The sequence below is a fragment of the Globicephala melas genome, chromosome X (genome assembly GCF_963455315.2).
Source record: "Globicephala melas chromosome X, mGloMel1.2, whole genome shotgun sequence".
NCBI classification, from domain to species: Eukaryota; Metazoa; Chordata; class Mammalia; order Artiodactyla; family Delphinidae; genus Globicephala; species Globicephala melas.
Genome location: NC_083335.1, coordinates 16,024,269 through 16,046,449, shown reverse-complemented (window position 1 = coordinate 16,046,449; position 22,181 = coordinate 16,024,269). Strand labels below are relative to the sequence as shown.

Sequence of the window (22,181 nt, the reverse complement as noted above, 5' to 3'; positions counted from 1 at the left end):
CATCTTCAGTACTCGCCTTTAGGCCACCAGGGAAAGGTTCTAAGAAGTCAAACCTGGAATCTCCTTGTCACATTATTTGATCTTAAATATAGAGAAGAAAACAGCGTTCTGGATTTAGAGCTCGTCTTTGGATTGAGAAAGATCCAGAAACTTTCAAATCTCAGTTTATAGAAAGCAGCTCTCACACAAAAGCAGATCAGTGGTTGCCTGGGGAAGGATGCGCTGCAAAAGGCTCTATGCCTCTGCCGCAACTTGTGAAGTTGTATGCCTTAACTGGATGCAGTTTACTGTACATAAATGATACTCCATACAGTGGGTATTAAATCATCTTGATAATCATTCCACAGTGTACACGTGTATCAAATCATCACATTGTACACTTCATTTTTTTCTATTTTCTTGTTATTTTTTAAACCATTTTTTAAATTGAAGTATAGTTAATTTACAATGTTGTGTTAGTTTCAGGTGCACAGCAAAGTGATTCACTTATCCATATATGAATATATCTATTCTTTTTCAGATGCCTTTCCATTACAAGATATGGAATATAGTTCCCTGTGCTATACAGTAGGTCCTTGTTATCTATTTTGTTTTTAGTGTGTTTTTTAATAAATCTATACTTTCATTAAGACAAAAACTGACAGTGTTGGTATGAAGTTTAACAGTTAAACAAAAGTTTTCACAGAAACCTAACACATGCCTAAAATGATTTTACAGTGGAGTTCTAGATGCAGGTCTAGACGATGTCAAGAACTGATGGATCTCATGATTCAAGACAGCATTTTGGGTTTTAGTTAATTCTTAGGATTAAAAAAAAATTGTTTTGTTTTAAAGTGAACCACTGCCCCAGTATGAAAGTTTAATCTTCTCCTGAGACCAGGGCTTCAGAAATCATTCAACTCCTGAAGTGATTCAGTGAATTTGTGCTGTCAGTGACTGAACCCTGCCACCAATGGTTTCAAAGTTCAAAAAACAGAGGCTCCAAGAGTTTTCCACCCTAAGAGCATCGGCCCTTGCCTTTCCCTACTCTCCCACCTCCTATACCACCCTCTGCCCTTCCCCAAATACTTCAGCCAGTGGCTTGGGTGGAGAAGCTGACATTTATAACTTCGTAACTGGAAAAGAAAGGGTCTTCTTGTCAATTTCAAGAATTAGCACCTCTAAGACAGAATGACCTGCCTGCATATACACTCCAATAAGACTTTTCCTCCTCAACCAGTTTCCATCCCACAGACCACAGCTTTGGTAACTTCTTAACTGGCTTAGTCCTTTGTTGGGAACAGCATTAAGCTCAGGCAGGGAACACGTTGGCTTCTAAGTTTCAGGCATTCACAGCTTTTAAACAGTGTCTCAGTCCTCATTTAGGCTGCCAATGACATTTTTTGAAAGGATGAAATATTCTGGACACAGAACCAAATCATCATTAGTTGTTCTTTCCTTTGTTTCACCACTTCCCCCATCAGGCCCCAAATTTTAACAAAAATGACCCTAACCCACCTCCCTTCTTTCCCACCTCAGCCCTCCCGCCCCAAATAATACACCAGTAATACTCAAAAACTACATACATGCTATGCTGTAAAAATGCAGAGTTAACACTATTGGGAAGAAGGCTGTGGGTTGTGGAGATGCTCTTTGAAGATCTACAGTATCTTTTGCTCTCCCACATCTCATTCTGCAAGTTTTGTCCTTCATAGAAGGCTCTTTGCTTTTCTCAGCAAAGTTCAGAATGGGTTGTCTTGAAACACTGACCGTCCTTCCCCTCCACTGGGATGGGTGTGCAAACTATACAGCATGGAGTGTTTTTAAAGCACTTGGGCTGCTGTAGGGCACAGAAACTATACTGGCTCTTCAAAGGACATCTTCTCAAGCCCCCTCTACGGTGTCAAGACAAGTAGAACTCTTTCTTTCCCCACTTGAAACCCACAGTCAGATGTGACAGGGGCTGGTAGTCAGGAGAGTTAATTCTTGCCATCTTTTTTGTCATCATCCTCCGAGGGGTAGGAATGCCACGTCAGCCTTTTCTCATAGGAGGATATGACAACCTGTGGGCACTTGACATTGGCCTCCTTGGCAGGGACCAGGTCAGCCTCATCAGTTTTTCCACTTCGTCAGGAACATGAGTTCTCCACTGGAGTGTGTAGCTCCAATAATCTGCTCCGGTTCCAAACCCCGGGCAAAGCCTCGTGGCTTTTCTGACTCTTCTTTCTTCTTTGGTTTGCTCTCCTCCCCCTTATCTTACACATCAGAATCAGCTTTGCGCTTGCCTCCCTCTGATTTATGTCTCGTGTGCCTTTTTCTGTGACTGCAGGAACTCGGCAATGAGGCCGGGGCGATCCAGGTTTTCTACTGGTTCCCATGTGCTGTCCTCATCGGAGGACCCCTTCCACTTTAGGAGGTGCTCCACTTGGCCCTTTACCACTTGACGCTCGAGAACTTTTTCCACCACTTGTTCTTCTTCCTCTTCTTCTAGCACCTCCTCCACTTTCTTCTTGTTTTGTTTTCCCCACAGTGCCCTCCAGCTTTCCGGTATAAAGGGTGAGGCTGCTCAGAGCGAGAGGAATCGGTGCCGCCGCGCTACTGGCGCGTCTTGTCGGGCTGGCCGGGGGAGTGGCGACCAGAAAAGCAACAAGCCTGCTGACCGTGGCTGAGCCTCTCCCTGAAGCGTCCCTCCCCTCAGCCGAACCTCTGTTTTGTATACGGTAGTGTGTATCTGTTCATCCCAAACTCATCTATCTATTGTAACTTATTTAAAATAGATTTATTTATTGTACCATGTGGTACACTTTAACTATATACAATTATATCTATTATTCTTTAATAAATTGGGGAGGGTTTGATATTTTAAAAGTGTCTCTAACAAAGGCCGACTGCTTTATCTGTAGATGCGAGTATGCATTTTCACCTCCTATTAGCTGGGCTGCTTGCCTTCTTTCCTTAGTGTGGTTAGGTGTGCTTACTACACTGGAAAATTCTGCATCTTATGGCCTAGAAGGGAAGGGCCTAGAATTTGAAAATTTGAACTGACCCTGGCATCTGGAGACACAGAACCTTTGACAAGGAACTTAAAGTGTCTCCTTAGCTTCTAGAAGCCATCTGCCTGAGGACTTTTTATAAAAATCGTTTTAAGTATGTGAAACTACCATTATTTACAGGGTGTTTCTTACAAACTATTGAAAAACATAAATTTTTGTTAATTCAAATGTCTAAATCCACTACTATGGCTTAGTGATACAAAAATTTTTGGAATTTATGTGTGTGTGTGTGTGTGTGTACGCTTTAGTCTCTAAGAAACCTGGGAGGGGCACCTGTTACTTCAGTTCAACTGGTCACACGAAAGTACAGATGATTGATTATGTCTATAGACAGACGCTGGCCATCAGCTTCCCAAACAAGAATAAAGTCTAATACTAGACCCGGCAGAAATTCAGTGAAAAACCAGCCCTTAACCTCTTCCTAATAAATCACACATTTTTAATCTGACAGGAGCCAAGCAGCCTTATCCGCACTCTAAAAGTGAAAGTGAATAACAAAACTTGTTAATCGAGTAGAGAAATTTACTTTTGTACCATCCTCGTCAAAACAACCTTGACGGTAACATCTCTACACTCCCATCTCTACACTCCCATCTATCCCATGTTCTAAAGCACATTTAGAACTCGGTGGGTATTGCAAATTCTTGTGATGAGAAGGTCTATGGAACATTTTATGCTTTGAATATATGTAAGAACCAGAGTTTTTTTGGTTTGTTTTATTTTTGGTTTGTTAATTTTTTTAACATCTTTATTGGAGAATAATTGCTTTATAATGTTGTGTTAGTTTCTGCTGTATAACAAAGTGAATCACCTATATGCATACATATATGCATACATATATCCCCATATCCCCTCCCTCTTGCGTCTCCCTCCCTCCCACCCTCCCTACCCCACGCCCCTCTAGGTGGTCACAAAGCACCAAGCTGATCTCCCTGTGCTACGCAGCTGCTTCCCACTAGCTGTCTATTTTACGTTTGGTAGTGTATATATGTCCATGCCACTCTCTCACTTTGTTACAACTTACCCTTCCCCCTCCCCATACCCTCAAGTCCATTCTCTAGTAGGTCTGTGTCTTTATTCCTGTCTTACCCCTAGGTTCTTCATGACATTTTTTTCCTTAAATTCCATATATATGTGTTAGCATACGGTATTTGTCTCTCTCTTTCTGACTTACTTCACTCTGTATGACAGACAGGTCCATCCACCTCATTACAAATAGCTCAATTTTGTTTCTTTTTACGGCTGAGTAATATTCCATTGTATATATGTGCCACATCTTCTTTATCCATTCATCTGTCATTGGACACTTAGGTTGCTTCCATGTCCTGGCTATTGTAAATAGAGCTGCAGTGAACATTCTGGTACATGACTCGCTTTTTTTTTTTATATATCTTTATTGGAGTATAATTGCTTTACAATGGTGTGTTAGTTTCTGCTTTATAACAAAGTGAATCAGTTATACATATACATACGTTCCCATATCTCTTCCCTCTTGCGTCTCCCTCCCTCCCACCCTCCCTATCCCACCCCTCTAAGTGGTCACAAAGCACCGAGCTGATCTCCCTGTGCTATGCGGCTGCTTCCCACTAGCTGTCTATTTTACATTTGGTAGTGTCCATATGTCCATGCCACTCTCTCACTTCGTCCCAGCTTACCCTTCCCCCTCCCCGTATCCTCAAGTCCATTCTCTACGGCTGCATCTTTCTTCCTGTCCTGTCCCTAGAACCAGAGTTTTTAGGTGCGTGAATAAAATATAAATCCCACAAAATGTAGAGTGCTGGCAACCAAGACTTACTTTGACTGCTCTTCTCTTTTCCTAGGTTTCACTGCACTTACAAAGCCGGTACACGTGTATCTTCTATCTGTGTATTTTACACCCATAGTAGCTCCAAAATGAAGCTCAAGCAAATCTCATTGGTTTAAATACAGAGCAAAACCCATTACCAGAAGAGCAGTACAGTGTGCTGCAGGAAGCTGGGAAGAGCTGGCGGCTCGCTGACAATGCACATATTCATTAGCAGGCAATAATGAGGAACAGGAGGGGAAACTACTTCACAGCACAGCCCTATAGGCAAGGGGACAATTTTCTCACTTGTTCCAATAGTAAGCCCTTGGCAGTGAGGATCCGTATTCATTATTTCACGTTGCTTTAGCGTTTGCTGGAGCCCTGGCCACAGAAAAGGGATGATTTTGTGTTCACAGGTTTACATGTGTACACAGCCTATGTAATCTCCAGATGTATTTTGTTGAATTCTATTCTAACAGTGACATTTCTGTATCAAGGGACACCAGATCTCACCCGACACCTGTTCTGGAGAGCAGCTTCCCTGACCATCCTAGGCTGGAAAACGGACCTGGCCCAGGTTGGGGGTAACTGTAATACTGGCAAATGCGGGAAGGGGAAGACGCAGCGGCAGGTAAACTTGATGACGACTCTGGAGCCCGGAAAAATTAAAGTGGGCAGAGTCCATTGGACCGAAAAAAGGTCACCCTGAGAGTAAAATAGACACCCAGGCAAAGGAGACACGAAGAGAGAGGGGCCCACACAGCTACAGAAAGCACAAAGAGGGCGAAGAAAGAAAGGGCGGGAAGCTGAAGAACTTATTTTTTTTTTAACAGCGCCAGATTTAAAACAACGACCGCATGTGAGGGTGCGCGCGCATGCGCTTGTGCCAGCATTTGCCATAACTTCCTGAGTTTGGAAGCAAATGCACTTTACAATTTCTTTCCCACAATTTGAACTTTACCACAATTTTAACAGACATTTCGTTTTATAAAGGAAAAGAAAACTTTCATGCAGCGATGGCTCCAATTGGGGTCTTTCAGGCTAGTATGTGTAAAGACTCTTACGAAGTCGTTGCTGCATTTCTGTGACTATGCATATTCCATAGGCCTTGGTACTTGTACTTGCTCCCTAGGCCAGAGGAAATTAAAGGCTAGATGCACAAAAGAGGCTCCCCACCACTAATATTCAATTTCAGTAAAGCAAATAATATGATAAATTTCTGCAAACAACTGTTTTGATCATTTTCTGAAATTAGGAAAAAATTGGCCTTTTTGGTATCCTTCAGTATACAGTTAATATACTTTCACCATAATACCTTGTTCTTTTGAGGGACAAGCCAACAAAAAGTTCTGGCTGTGAAGAGTTTTTGATTAGGAAATTAAAACTTACCTACGTATGGAGGACCTAAAACTTCAAATTGGAACTCTGACATTAACACATCACATGACCTTGGATCAGGTGTTTGGCCCCTTTGAGCCTCAGTTTTCTCACCTCTAAAACAAAGCAGGGGGGCGGGGTCTTGACAGCCCTTTCTAGCGCTGAAATTCTACTACTCAACTTGGAGGAGAAAGAATTTTAAGGAGCTTACATGAGGAGGCCACATGATCATTCTCTAACTCTCGGGTGGCGTTCCCATTTCACTCTTCATGACCATGACTTCTATCTAGAGATGCGACAGTAATTCAGAGGATCTTTTGGTAAAATTTTTAAAAAACCTTAGACTATACTTATAAGTTGGAGATTCTGCAATGGACTTGAGTCCACCATGAAAAAAATCACTGCATTTAACAAAGAAATACAAAACATTGTCACTAACTTCTGGGTGGTGGATTATAACTGACTTTTATTTTCTTTAGGCTTGTCTGTATTTTCTAAATTTCCCTACAATGAAAAAGTACCACTCTTATCATTTAAAAAATAGATTTTCAGAAGGATTAGTGCATTCTTGCAAGTTTTACCAGATCTCTCAAGTCTACTCTAAAATCACGGGGGGGCGGTGATATGAAGTCAGACAGTATCACAATGCGTGTCTGCACACAGTGGTTGATTACCCAAGTGGCTGGCCGCTGTAGTCAGAATCAGGACATCATTATTATAATCAGAATCTATGGCTCACAGTCCTACGTGGAAATCAAAACATACGTTTTAGCTAAATAACTTTTTTTTTCCAGCATCCTGGCCCTTGAGAAGCATGGTTAAAATTCCTTTCCAGTTTAAAGTAAATGAAATGAAACATGAGGTACTTCTTCTACCCACAAAAAAAAAAAAAAAAAAAAAAAAAAAAAAAAAAAAGCTTTCCAGACAAAATATGGTTGCTATTGGGCTGGTTTTTTTTTTTTTTTTCTCTTGCTATGCTCTAAAACACAACACATCAAAAGTTAAAATAAATATTTAGCTGTCAAAACAAAACACACCCCCCATATGGAAAACACAAATATTGAATTTGATGACGCTTGTTATAAAAACAACATCCACAGCAAAAATAAATGTTTAAATTGTGTACAAAGACTACAAAACTAAATGCTATCATTGTTAAGTTCTATACGACAGTCCAAAAAAGGTTGAAGGTAAGCTGCGGAAAGGATATAAACATAATTAGGTAATTTCCAGCTTCACCACCATAAAAAGTACAATTTTCGAGGAAGATAGACAATAAAGTTCCCCAAAATGACAACTGCAGGCTCGGTGAGGGTAGATCTCTAGAACAAACTTCACGTTCAGCTGAATTCTCCTCAGTTGAGGAAGGTATAGCATTATAGTTCACCTCTCCTTTCTCCACCCGGATGTGATCTGTGTCTACAACACATTACCTCCGAAACGACTTTTTACCCAGGACCAGTCACTCACCTCTCTGCAGCAGGGTCCTCGCCTCACTCCCCTTCAGCAACACCAAGCTCCAGACCAAGCAGCCAGGGACAGTGGCTTAGTCACACGACTGAAGTTCAAATCCCAACTCTGCCGCTTATTAGTTGTGCAATCTTAGACAAGTTACTTAACTAGCCTCATCTATGAAATGTGCATCATAACCACTTTGCAGAGTTCCTCTGAGGATCAAATTACATAATGGGTGTAAATTCAACCCACATATTTTCTAGAACTAGCGTAGGCCTTTGAGTAACCAGTTCCCTTTCGCCCCCTACTCCTGGCCACTTACTCCAAGTATGATCAAGTTTAACGTTCATGGTTTTAATTACTCTCCAGCAAACTCAATGGTATATAGCACATGTAGTAATTTTAATTTTGTTAAGACTTTGAATAGAGCACACAGCAAGGGAGACAGTATGACGTTGTGCTCAAAACCATGAACTTCTGAGGGGTAAGACAATCTTAATTTTGATGTCTCCTAACCGTGCCCAGCTGTGCAACCGAGGGCAAATTACTTTACCTCTCTGAGCCTGGTTCTTAATTTAAAAATGAAGAGACTAGACAATGTATACAAGTGCCTGGCACAGAGCTAAGTACCATAAATGGTAGCTTCTATTGGTCTTCATGATTTGGGTCGATGTTCAGGTACTAGTCACTTTAAAGACTAGTAAAGTAAGCTTGGCCAACAACTCAGTCACATCAAGACACTGTTAGTGTTCTCTACTCTCCTGAAGTTAAGTTCTACTGCATTTCATAGAGGAAATTACATCAACCTTAGCACTATTGACAATTTGGGTCAGATGATTCTCCAGTGCGGGGGACTGCCTCTTGCATCCTAGAATGTTTAAGCCCCTTGCCTGACCTCTACCTACTAGACACACCCCAGGCTGTGACTGCCAAAACTGTCTCCAGACATTGTTCAATGTCTCCTAGGGGACAAAACTGCCCCAGTTAAAAACCACTCGTCTAGCACTTTCTGCAGATGGGAATTCTCAGCCACCTCGGTAGGCAGCCCTGCAGGAGGACAAAGGTTTACTCGCCCTGCCATTTAGTCTTATCTACTCCTCTGGGCTCCATCATTCATTAGTACCTGTAATTCAAAGGTGACCATAGAAAAATAAATTTTTTGGCCCAATTTGCTGTCAGAAGCTGCTTTAAGTCACAGGAAGGAATGCTGGCCTGGTTATCTTTTCACTACTCTATACAGTCATACAAAATGCTGAACTTTTAATATCAAGGAGTCTGCTATGTCCTAATTACGTTACATAAAACGTTAAAAGGTCATTGACCTTAAGATGACTTATAAACCATGTTATTACCCAAACTAAGTATGTCTTCATTGGGAAGGTGAGATGGAATTTATGCAGTGACTAATACCCTGGAAAGAAACGGCTCCCCTGTTTGCATGGCTAAAGCATGTTTACTGTACATAAAGTGCTATGTTAAAGTCCAAAAGACTCTGGACACCTCTTGATTATTCACAACGAATTCACTGTCTATTTTTCATTTTAATAACTGCACCAGAAAGCAGGAGCCATTTCTTATCCACTGTGCATCCCAGCACCTAGCACAGAGCCTCCAACAGAGGCGGTCACTCAGTAAATGTTGGTTGAATAAATAAATGGTCATATATTCTGCTTAATTAAGTACTCTGTTGAAAAAAAAAAAAGAAACTTTCTTTGCTCTCGTTCAACAGGAGCTGAAAGAAAAGATCTTTTAAGAGGAAATAATTACAGTCTGCTCCCTTTTACTCCAAACCCAAACAACTGGAAAATTCAATTAACCAAAAAAATTTTGTAGGCAAAAGTTGGGGAAAGCAGCCAAACAGATAAGGCCCAAAGTTCAAGCAAGCACGAACATTTGTTCAACTCCCGCAAGATTATAAGAGCCAAAGCTGCTGGCACAAGAGGGCAAGGAGGCAGCCGGGAGGTGGAAGCAGGAAAACAGGGATGGATCAGCCTCAGGAGGTTAGCTGCCATCCGTCAGTGAACAGTTTTTTTGGTTTTTTTAACGTCAAAACTTTAGAGGTAAGAGTCAATGTCTTACGCAAAGCCTTGACTTACAAATTACTTTTCAAATGGATATGAGCAAAAATTTAAAGAATATTTAGAAAGATATCTGATCATATTTTTGTTAATTTTTCAAGGTTCCTTATCTTTTTTTTTCCCTTCTCCAGTCCCGCAGGGCAAACAACAGGTTCTTAAAAAGCTGCGCAAAAGACACTCCATTTACTCTTTTTGTCTAGAGAAACTTAAGGCCCACCACCATCACATGCTTCTCTCTGCAAAAGACTTCACCACTCTCAGCATTCTATTCATAAGAGAAAAAAACAGTCAGATTTAAATTGTATTCTTAAAGTATTATTTTAAGATCATTGCCCAGTATATAGAATGGGTATCACATTAACATTAGAAATGGTGCAAATAATAGTGTTTAAATGCATTCTCGGGGCTTCCCTGGTGGCACAGTGGTTAAGAATCCGCTTGCCAATGCAGGGGACACAGGTTCGAGCCCTGGTCCGGGAAGATCCCACATGCCGCGGAGCAACTAAGCCCGTGCACCACAACTACTGAAGCTTGTGCACTTAGAGCCCGTGCTCTGCAACAAGAGAAGCCACCGGAATTAGAAGCCCGCACACCGCAACGAAGAGTAGCCCCCGCTCGCCGCAACTAGAGAAAGCCCGTGTGCAGCAACGAAGACCCAACACAGCCAAAACTAAATAAATAAAATAAATAAATTTATAAAAAACAATAAATGCATTCTCGTCCACCTTTGAGACCAAAACCTCTATTTCCACTTAAAACATTTCCAGTTTATCATTTCCAGTACACAAGTAAATTATCATGTTTAAGTGGTCCATTAGTTTGATCCATATTAAATTAGCTTCAATTTCCTGGTATCATATAAGAGGAATTTTCCCAATTTAAATCTTACACCATTTTTTAAAAGTTTCACTCAAAAATCTAGACTTGGTTAAAAAAAACCCAAAAAACAAAAGAGCGCTTTCCTTCTCCAAAAATTCAATATGGGAATGGCAGCCTAGAATTTCAAAAACCATATATGGTTACAGAATCCATATGGTAGTCTTAGACTATATACTTATTGGTAGGTGGTTCACACAAATCATGGCGTATCTGACCAATTTCCTGTTGCATAAAGATTATATTTGCTCTGAAAAATGTTAAATAAGCATTTTTAAAGACTGAAGGTAAAGACTAGATTGGAACCTTATGTAACCAAAATGGGAAAGCACGTATAGCATCACCACATTAAAGGCCTAAACCTTTTCAATATGTATTCTTCCTAAGCAAATATGAGCATGAGTTTCCAAAGGCAAAGCTACCATCCCAGAAGCCCTTGCTTCCTCAGTGTAAAGAATGGGGAGGGTTCTGTTCCTGGAGACGAGCTGGGGAGGGAAAGGCTTTGCAAAATTCCAAGGGGCTCATAATTTAAATGTATGCTATTCTGCAAATGTTCACATTTCCAAAGAACAACATAAAATTTACATTAAAACTGTCTTAATCAAGATAACGAAAAAAAATTATTCCTGGTGCTCTATAAGCTTGCCATAGATTTGATAACCCAGGAAAGAATTACAGGCAATTACAAAATGATGGCTCCAATTAGGAAATCTGGATCTATTCCAAATTCAAATCAAAGGGGGCTCAGATAATCCCGATGGAGTAATTTAAATGAATATAGGGGACTTCCAGCAAAGACATACGTTTATTCTATTACTACGTCTTCTGAAAGCCAAGCAAAATGCTACAACGACGTATCTCTTGCACTTCAGGAAATTAAAAAACCAAACCTGGAGCCCCCCTAATAAACCTTGTTCTCTTCTTTTCCCAAGGGGTCTCGCTGGTACAGGGTTTTTATTGTAAAGGGCAATCAAAACAAACCTGAGAATCCCGCACAGTCTCAAACGCAGAAGATAATATAGCACCGAACACGAACCACACACAATCTTTCCTTGCTGATTTCCAAACCTCCACCTAGTCCTGGATGCCTGAGAAGAGGCCGCGAGGAATGGAAGAGAAAGAGAAACTTCGAAAGCAGAAACCTCTCTCCCAGAGCCTAGAACAGACGGCACCTTGTAGGGATTTCACGCTTTCTGAGACGGAAAGGTCACACCCTGCAGTTTTGAAAATCCACCTTCTAAGGCTCAACCCATGTTACAAAACCTTCCTCCTGCTTCTCTAGGTTTCGCGCTGGAGCTGAAACCCCCCCTCCCCCCACCCCCATTCGCCAACACCCTCCCCCCGCCATCCCCTTAGAGAAGAACCAGCGCGGCTCCCCCCTCCTCCCCACCACAGCATCCCCGACGAGCAAACCTTGGAAGCCCCTCACCTCCACTCCCTCCCACGCCCACCCCCGCCCACCTCGTCGTGCGAACCGAGGCCGGTTCCCCTTCACTCCCTCCCCGTCCTCGAGGAGGAAACCGAGGGGAGCCCTCTACTTCATCTTCACCCGCTCTCCCCACCGTCTACCTCTCTCCCAGCCGGTTATCCTCGTTGAGAAAACCGAGAGGTGCCCCCCACCTCGCCCCACTCCCCCCACTGCCCGCCATCCTCGGCAGAAAGCCCAGGGAACCCCTTCCCTCTCTCTCCACTCCCCACCATTCCGCAGAGGAAACCAGGGAGAGCCCCCTCCTCCCTCCCGCTTCCCCCAGCTCCAGGCGCTCCCAGTCCCCTCCGCCCGCCACCCCTGCGGCGAGAGCCCGAGGGAGGCTGAGGCACGCACCGGCGGGAGGGCAGAGGAGGGGACCCCGCGGCCGGCCATCCCGCAGCCCCCGTCCCCGGCCGGCCGGCCGGCCGAGGCCCGAGGCCCCAGATACCCGCCCCGGGGGCCAGCCCGCGACCGGCGGCGGCGGGGCAGGAGGGCAGCCGCTCCCCCGGGACGCGGGCCCGCTGGGCGGGAGGCACACACGCATGCACGCACACGCGGAGAGAAAGCGGGCTTACAGCCTGGGGATGCTCGCCCGCGCGGCTGTCTCGGCGGCGGCCGCTGCCTGCACCGAGGCCAAGGCGCAGCGGCGGCGTCGGCTGCTGCGGACTGAGCCCCCTCGGCCGGGCGGTGGATCTAGGGCGCGGGAGGGGCGCGAGGGGAGGGGCACGTGGGGGAGGCGGGGAGGGAGGGCGCGCGCGCGCGCGGGGGCGGGGGCGGGCGCGGCTGGCCCGGGGCGGGGCGGGGCGTGCGCCAGCCGGGGCTCGGCCTGCGGGGGCTGCGGTGCGGGGCGCGCGCGCGCGCGCGGGAGCCGGCCCGGCCGGGGGCCGGGCGAGGGCGCCACGCAACCCGTGCGGCCACGTGCCTCCGTCTCGGGGGGCGGCCCGCTGACTGCAAGGCGCGGCCGCGCGGGGAAGGTGGCTGCGAGGAGACAGGGGCGAGCGCTTTCCTGGAGGGCCGGCTCCCGCCCCGGAGGCCGAGGGGAGGGCGGGCTGGGGGCGCCCGGGGACCCCCGCCCTCGCGCCGCAGCCCTCGAGGCCGGCGGGGAGTCACGAGTCACTGCAGGCAGCCGCGGCCGGCGCTGGGGAGGTGGGAGCAACAAAGAGAGTCGAGCGAAGGTGGCCTCACCGGTGGCCTACGCTAGCCAGCACACCCCCTGCAAAGCGGCCCGTGTCCGGAGCGCACCCGGATTCGGCCCAGACTGCAGGAGCCCCGTGGTTCTGAGGGACGCCGAAGGACCCACCGGCGACCCTTTCCCTTAGTAATCGGCCGGGGGGAGCGAAAGGAGTCCCATCATGAGCCCAAAGCTACCATACAGAGGGCTTTGCATCATTCGAAAAAGCACTGATGGCAAAGCGGCACGTGGCTACTCATTCATTCACTCAGCCTTCGGTTTACTGGGCCCTCACCGTGTGCCAGGCACAGTGCCAGGCGCTGAGGATACATGGCAGAGTCAAGCAGAACACCCGCCACCCTGCCTTGGGAGCTTGCAATCTAGTGGGGAGACAGACGATTAAGAAGTGAGAAAATAATCAAATTTGGGATTAGGCCTGTGCAGCAAAAGGAGAGGGTGCAAATTGTGTGGTTAGGAAAGGAGGAGGTGGCATTTAAGCTGAGCCCTGAAAGTTATGAAAGAAGCAACCATAGGAAGAGCCAGGGAAAAGCCTTGCGAAAAGAGGGAGCAGACATATGAAAGCCAGGAGGGGGCAAATCTTGCTGCTTTAGGACTATGAGGTGGTGGTTGTGATTGGCACCAGGAGAGCTGGGGAGGGTAGCATAAGCCTGAACAGACTGGCACAGACTAGATCATGGACTGCATCCTAGTCAACAGACGGTTTTATTCCAAAATCAATGGGAAGCTAGTGAATGAATGGCTTCACCCCTGGGGCATGACATGACCTGATTTATATTTCTTTCCTATTTCTTTTTTCTTTTGGGATAATTGTAGATTCACATACATTTGTAAGAAATAATACAGAGAAGTCCTATGTACCCCTTACCCAGTTTCCCCCAATGCAAAACTATAGTACAAGATCATAACCAGAATACTGACATTAGTACAATCTACAAATCTTATTATTTCCCTGGTTTTACTTGTGATCGTGTGTGTATTTAGTTCTATCCAACTTTATCACGCGTAGACTCATATATCCACCACCTCAGTCAGGATACAAAATAGTTCCATCGTTACAAGAATCCATCCTGTTGCTCCTTTAGCCTCAACCCCCTCCCCAGTCCCCCCAGTCTCCTGCCATTGGCAATCATTCATCTGTCCTCCATTTCTACAATGTTGTCCTGTCAAGAATGTTATGTAAATGAGCCATACAGTTTGTAACCTTTGGGGATTGGTTTTTTCACTCAGCTTAATTCCCTTGAGAGTCATCCAAGTTGTGTGTATCCATAGTTTGCTCTCTTTCATTGTCCAGTAGTATTCTAGGTCCTATTTGTATTTTTATTTATTTATTTATTTTTAACATTTTGATTGGAGTATAAATGCTTTACAATGGTGTGTTAGTTTCTGCTTTATAACAAGGTGAATCAGTTATACATATACATATATCCCCAATATCTCTTCCCTCTTGCATCTCCCTCCCTCCCACCCTCCCTATCCCATCCTTCTAGCTGGTCACAAAGCACCGAGCTGATCTCCCTGTGCTATGCGACTGCTTCCCACTAGCTATCTATTTTACATTTGGTAGTGTATATATGTCCATGCCACTCTCTTACTTTGTCCCAGCTTACCCTTCCCCCTCCCCATATCCTCAAGTCCATTCTCTAGTAGGTCTGCGTCTTTATTCCCATCTTGCCCCTAGGTTCTTCATGACCTTTTTTTTTTTTACATTCCACATATATGTGTTAGCATACGGTATTTGTTTTTCTCTTTCTGACTTACTCCACTCTGTATGACAGACTCTAGGTCCATCCACCTCACTACAAATAGCTCAATTTCGTTTCTTTTTATGGCTGAGTAATATCCCATTGTATATATGTGCCACATCTTCTTTATCCATTCATCTGTCGATGGACACTTAGGTTCCTTCCAAGTCCTGGCTATTGTAAATAGAGCTGCAATGAACATTTTGGTACATGACTGTTTTTGAATTATGGTTTTCTCAGGGTATTTGCCCAGTAGTGGGATTCCTGGGTCATATGGTAGTTCTATTTGTAGTTTTTTAAGGAACCTCCATACTGCTCTCCATAGTGGCTGTACCAATTCACATTCCCACCATCAGTGCAAGAGGGTTCCCTTTTCTGCACACCCTCTCCAGCATTTATTGTTTCTAGATTTTTTTGATGATGGCCATTCTGACCAGTGTGAGATGATATCGCATTGTAGTTTTGATTTGCATTTTTCTAATGATTAGTGATGTTGAGCATCCTTCCATGTGTTTAAAAGACTACCTTGACTACCATGTGGAGAAAGATTCAGAGGAGACTGAGGATCGAAACAGGAAAACTAGTTAAGATGCTTTCCCAATAGTCCCTATCAAAGCGGATGGTGGTTTCGATTAGGGTGGTGCCTGTGTAGGGAAGTGGAAGGATTTGATGGAACGGGTTCGGAGAGGAAATTGGAGCTGAAGTAGAGACAGCATAGTATAGACAATTGTTTTGAGCTGTTTCACTGTAAAGGGGAACAGAAGTGGAGTGGAACGGGAGGGACAATTAGGGACAAGAGAAGATTCCTTTCTCTCTTTTTCATTTGAGAGATGAGAGCATGTGGCGGGATAATCAGTAGGGAGGGATTGCTGATGAGAGAAGCCTGCCTAGCCCAGAGGAAATGACAGCTGGGGTCCACGAGGAAGACGGGCCCTCCATCTGCTTAAAGGAATTCTCCACTGTTAAGATGCCGATCAGAGGGCTGGGTGGAGGGCGGCCAGCCGTAAGTATAGATCAAGCAAATCCAGTCTGATGACTCCTATTTTCCCCAGGGGTACACAAACTGGGCGCTGGCCTCCCTTATGAGAAAGCCTAAGCCCTTGCAAGGTTCCCTTCTCTCTCCTGGCACCAGGCGCGTGGCCCTTCCCTTTTCTCATAACAAGCCCTCAGAAGCACTGATGTTTGGTCTTTCTGGTTGGCAGGAGAGGCTGTGGCTTCATGCTTGCTAGGAAAAGAAGTCGATCTGCCCGACCCTGATCCCAAGAAGGTTCTGAACAATTAGCTCCGCTGCAGGCAACTCCTGGAATAGAGTAGCGGCCCAGCGCCCAGCCCCCAAACAGCCATCCAAGATGGAGGGCTCTATGAAGGGCCCTCTCCCAGGGAACCTTCTGGCCATCCTTTGGCACTCATCAGTGTTAGTTGTGGTTCATTCCTCACAAGATCCTTTTCTTCCTCCCCACTTCCTTTCTCCATCTTTCCTTCCCCCCTCCTCTCCGGCCCCCACCTTCTTTCCTCCCTTCCCCCCTTCTTTAGATATTCCTGATGTGCTCCTACTAGGTGCAAGGCCCAGATCTTCCACGTTGCCCACGCTTGGTCTACACCCTAGGCCAGCCCTGTCTGCCTCTGAACACTTCATCTCCTTGGATTTGAACTCAACTTTTGTGGGTCATGGAAACACAATGTTCCACTTAAAATATGTGGGAGACTGTGTTGCAGAATAAGCAAAACAGATGAAAAGAAAGAGGCGGCCCAAGTTGTGAACTTGTGTGCCACATTCTGGTAATGTTTTCAGCATCAAGAAGCAAAAAGAAATTAAACAGACTGAAATCAGATGGTATGATCTCAGATCTGATCTTTTTCATTTCTGTTTGAGTAATGAAATAGGCCTGAGGAGAAGGGTCTTAGATTTCGACAGAATTTAAAGCACCCTGGGAAGGAAATATGAAGCATTTATCGGCATATGAAGTAGTCGAGTCCTTTGCCTTCTCTTCAAAAAGTACATTCTGACCAATGATTCTAAGTTATTGAAACTGTATTACATACCTGACAGTTTATATGCAGCATTTTATTTGTTCCTCATTTTATTTACTCTTCGCGTTAGACACTATTATCCACACTGTACAGGTGATAAAACTGAGGCTCAAAGAGGTTAAGAAACTTTGGAGCCGGGATTTAAAACCAAGCAGCATGGCTCCAGAGCCCTCAATCCAAATCAGTATACTACGCTTCCAAAACAATGAAAGAAGAGAGTTAATCACTTTTACTGTGGTCATCCAAAGTGGCTGCTTCTTTCTGGTAAATGATTCTTTTTACAAAGTGATGCTGCATATTTCATCTTCATGACTTCTCTATCCCTGTAACCCACAGAGTTCAAGTGTCTTCTTCCACAAGGGGCCTCAAGCCTACTGACAGTTGCACCATTTCATGATCATCACACATGGTGGCAACGGTGGAGTCCAGCTTAACCCCCAGCGAGCACATTACCGCTTCGGCCAGCCTTACCTCCCACCTCTTCCCTCTCAGACCCTATGGGCCATCTGCCTGAGGTCTAGGAGGGTCTTGAAACGCACCCTGTACATCCCCCTTGGAAACCTTTGTTACTTCTGCCTAGAACACAGTTTCAATGTCTTCCTGGACATCTCTACATTTCAAAGGTATACCCCTGATGCCTACCCCTACCCTGACCCATTTCTCTTCCTGTATTCCCTGTCTTTGTTAATGGTGTGCCGCCCCTGCCCTGGTGCCCAAGGTAAACTTCCATTTCCTTCTACTCCTTCTTCTATGTATAATAGGTCTCCAAGTCCTGTAAATTCTACTCGTGAAACAGTCAAGCCTTACCTCATCTTCAGAGTAAACCCTGACCAAGTCAGTCAGAATTAGTTGCTCCCAAGGCAATTGGTTTATACTGTGAGTACAGCAGGTGATCCTTTAGAGACCTGTTGATTTGGGGGATCTTTTCCCCCCACCAGATCATAGCCTTCTTGAGGGCAGGCAACGTGTCTTTCCTGTTTATACCTCTAGTCACTTGGAATATGGTAGGCATTCAATTAATATTTGTTTTAAAAATATTTCATTATAAAATATAAACATATACAAAACAGAGAAAATAGTATAATGAACTAACATGTACCCAACATCCATCTTCAACAATTATCAACACCAATTTTATTTCATTTACATTTCCCTATCCATTTCCTCCAACGTGCACACACACTCTATTTTATTCTTTTTAAGGAATTTTTACAATTTAATTAATTAATTAATTAATTAATTAATTAATTTTGGCTGTGCTGGGTCTTCGTTGCGCGCGGGCTTTTCTCTAGTTGCGGCGAGCGGGGTCTGCTCTTCGTTGCGGTGCACAGGCTTCTCGTTGCGGTGGCTTCTCTTATTGCGGAGCATGAACTCTAGGTGCACAGGCTTCAGTAGTTGTGGCACGTGGGCTCAGTAGTTGTGGCTCGTGGGCTCAGTAGTTGTGGCTCGTGGGCTCTAGAGCGCAGGCTCAGTAGTCGTGGCGCACGGGCTTAGTTGCTCCATGGCATGTGGGATCTTCCTGGACCAGGGCTCGAATCCGTGTCCCCTGCATTGGCAGGTGGATTCTTAACTACCGCACCACCAGGGAAGCCCCACTGTACTATTTTAAAGCAAATGCAACACATCATATTCCATCCAGAAATACTTCAGTATATGTTGCTAAAAGATAGAGATTTTCTTTTTTTTTTTTAACATAAGTGCAATATCATTGTCACACCTCAAAGCAATTAACTAAAATCCCTTTATATCAACAAATACCCAGTCAGGATTCAGAATTTCCCAGATGTCTCCCAAACGTTTTTTACAGTTTGTTTATTCCAATCAGAATATCTTCGAGGCTCATTTATTATATTTGGTTGATATGTTTCTAGTTAATGGTTCTTGGATGAATGGATGGATGAGTTAATCCTTCATACCTTCTCTCACCCACGTCTCCCCTGATCCAAATTGTACCCATTTTACAAAGACCCATCTCTCTGATGCCAGAACCTGTTCAGACTCCTCTCTGATACCCCAGCTGAAAATAACCTCTCCCTTTTCTCATAGCATTTTTCATAAATGTCTCTTGCTCTGATTGCATTTAATATACTCAAGACAGCTTATCTCACCTATAAAGTTTCCAGCTCTTTGAAGTAAGTGCTGTAATCACTGCTGTGTAGCTAGTGAGCTTGACCACCTGTTGCCTGTAAGACCCAGGGCAAATTATAAACTCAGGTGTCTTCAAACTTTCTTCTGGTGACTATAGTAAAAAGAAAAAAAGGTTAAAAACAAAGAAAACATTTTTTGCTCACATGCTCCCTAAAATAATTTTGAAAACCTATTTACCCACTCACATATTGGAAGTTGATATCTAAACGTTTTTCATCCCATGTTTAAATAGTTACAAGGGAAGTTATTGGGGGTATAAAGTAAATACTGACATTCTAAAATAAAATGGTTACATCACTTTTTGAGTCTGTCCAATTGAATCTGAATACAACAGCCGTTTCGTAGCCACCATCATTCCTTTTTATCTCCTTAAACTCGTATCTCCATTCCACTTCTCCCACAGAATTTTGTCCTAATGTAATATATTTTATGTTTATAAGTTGGCTTCTGATCGCTCTCTCTCTACAATTCTCTGCAACAAAAATAAAAACATGAATTAAACTTAATTTATTTTTACTTTTCGATCCCCCTGCCCCTGGCAACCACTAATCAGTGCTATGTGTGAGCTTGTTTTTTGTGTGTTTTTTTTCTTAGATTCCATATATAAGAGAGATCATACAGTATTTGTCTTTCTCTGTCTGACTTATTTCACTTAGTGTAATGCCCTCAGGGTCCATCCATGTTTTTCAAATGGCAAGATTCCATTCTTTTTATGGCTGAATAATATTCCATTGTATATATAAACCATATTTTCTTTATCCATTCATCCATTGATGGACAGTTAGGTTGTTTCCCTATTTTGGCTATTGTAAATAATGCTGTGGTGAACATGTGGGTGCATTTATCTTTTCTTTTAAAAAATATTTATTTATTTCTTATTTTGGCTGTGCTGGATCTTAGTTGTGGCAGACGGGATCTTCACTGCAGCATGCAAAACTCTTAGTTGCAGCATGCATGCGGGATCTTGTTCCGCAACCATGGTTCGAACCCGGGCCCCCTGCATTGGGAGCGTGGAGTCTTACCCACTGGGCCACCAGGGAAGTCCCACATTTGTCTTTTCGAGTTAGTGTTTTTGGTTTGGATAAATACTCAGAAATGGAATTGCTGGATCATATGGTAGTTCTATTTTTAATTTTTTGAAAACGTACATACTGTCTTCCATAGTGGCTGCACCAATTTACATTCCCACCAATAGCCAGAGCAATTCAATTGAAATTTTAATATTTCCTATCACCATAAGGCTCTATGTGTTTTTAAAAAGTTATATGAATAGAGTTATCCTTAATAAACAATTGATCAAAAAAATTAACTCTTATAAAATTTGAAAAATAATTTAAATGTACAGTGTAAAAATGTTTTGGAAATGCATCTTAGAGATGGATAAGGTGTTTCTCAATTAGTTCATGCATTTGTGGATAAATATTACTTATTGCTAGAATGAGATAGGGTTCAGTATCGATTTTATTTTGATTCTTAAGAATCATTCTTTAAGAACGTAAACACCAAGAAGCTTTGGTCCCAGAAACAGAAGGAAATGAAGTTTTTTTCTCACAGCATTGTCACACAATTCTTTGTATTTCTTCTGAGGTGCATACCCAAGATCCCATCGTGATCTATCATCAAAAATTAATTTTAATGCTTTATTAACTGACAACTCCATTAGATCCTTCAGCAATTTTGTTGAAAATAAAGCATTAGAATCCACCTTTGCTGCAAAAGTTCTTGTTAAGCAGTAATTAGGGTCATTCGTTTTTCCACATCAACACCCTTTATTTTGGCTGGTCCCTTTGTTAGGTACCAGGAGGTCCTAACAAAATCAAATTAGCGATGGAGTGGGGCGGGGGAAGAGGGTTGTTTTTCTTTTGTAAAATGTGAGAAGGGCTGTTGACAAAGAGGAGGTGGGAATGCAGAACCCACCTGCGGGAGATTCACTGTTCTCTGCAGATCCATGTTAGGGAGTTGAAGGTCTAGACGTTGATTTCTTTACAACTCAATGTGCGCATGAACTCCTGGCAATTCTTCACGTATCCCCAGTGATATTCGTAACCTAGTTTGGCTTAATTTCCTCATCCCAGTTTCCACATCTGCAATTTGGGACTGGTATTATCTAAATCACAGGCTTAATATGAAGATGGAATTAAATTACATACCACATGTAGAGCAGAGCCTAATGTCAGACATACAGTCGGCAAATATTAGATTCCTTCCCCACCTTTCCACCTTGAAATGCCCATTTTTACAAGTACAATTGGTAAATCTTTCTTTTTTACAGTCTAAAAATCACGTTAGAAAAACGTTATGTGATTTGCTCAAGATTACACATGAAATCAATAAAAGTGGGCTGAAAATCTAATTTGACATTTCCCTATATATTTTTTTAAATTTTCAGACATTTAAAATAAATGTACAAAGAGTAATAGACTAAACACTCATGCTTCTGCCACTCAGAATTAACAGCTGTTAACACTTTATATTTTAAGTCTCTTTTGGGAAATAAGATAATTAAATAGTTCAGATTAATATTTAATACTGGCCACTGCCTTCAGTTCTATTCCCTTCTCTCTCCTGAGTCAACCACTCTTATGAGTTGGTTTTGTTTTGCGATTTTATGTTTGATGTACAATACTGGTACCGTTAGTATATATCATTCTGCAACTTATTTTTGTTTATCTGTTTGACTCAACATCATGACTTTATTCCTCTCCTTCTCTCCCTGCCACCATCATTTTAGAAGTTATCCATTCTATTTAGATCATTTAGCCTACTGGAATGAGTATCTCTATCCTTCTCCCAAACAACTTCTCCCACCTCCACCTGCAACTCTTGCGTTTTTGTTGTTTATGATTTTAGTTCCAAGTTTTGTTTTGCTGTTTTCGTAGAACATCTTGACTTGGTACATTTATATACTACAATATGACTGCCATTATAGCCTTAACTAACACCTGTTGGTTTTTTAATTGAGATATAATTCACCTACCATAAAATTCACCCTTTAT

The 22,181-nt window shown here is 43.4% G+C and overlaps 1 protein-coding gene and 1 pseudogene across 4 annotated transcripts in view; both read right to left on the bottom strand.

The window, feature by feature from the left end:
• Positions 1–12,794, bottom strand: part of FHL1 (four and a half LIM domains 1) — a 61,011-nt gene extending 48,217 nt beyond the window's left edge. For 2 of the 4 annotated variants that reach the window (XM_060292690.1, XM_060292692.1), the window contains exon 1: positions 12,648–12,794. The gene's annotated coding sequence lies outside the window, so the exon portion shown is untranslated. Of the gene's footprint in view, positions 1–11,585; positions 11,859–12,426; positions 12,510–12,647 lie in introns of those variants that run through there. The other 2 variants (XM_060292691.2, XM_030844981.3) reach the window with 2 other exon arrangements.
• LOC115846347 (chromobox protein homolog 1 pseudogene) lies at positions 1,834–12,616 on the bottom strand (annotated as a pseudogene).
• Positions 12,795–22,181: the final 9,387 nt, after the last annotated feature.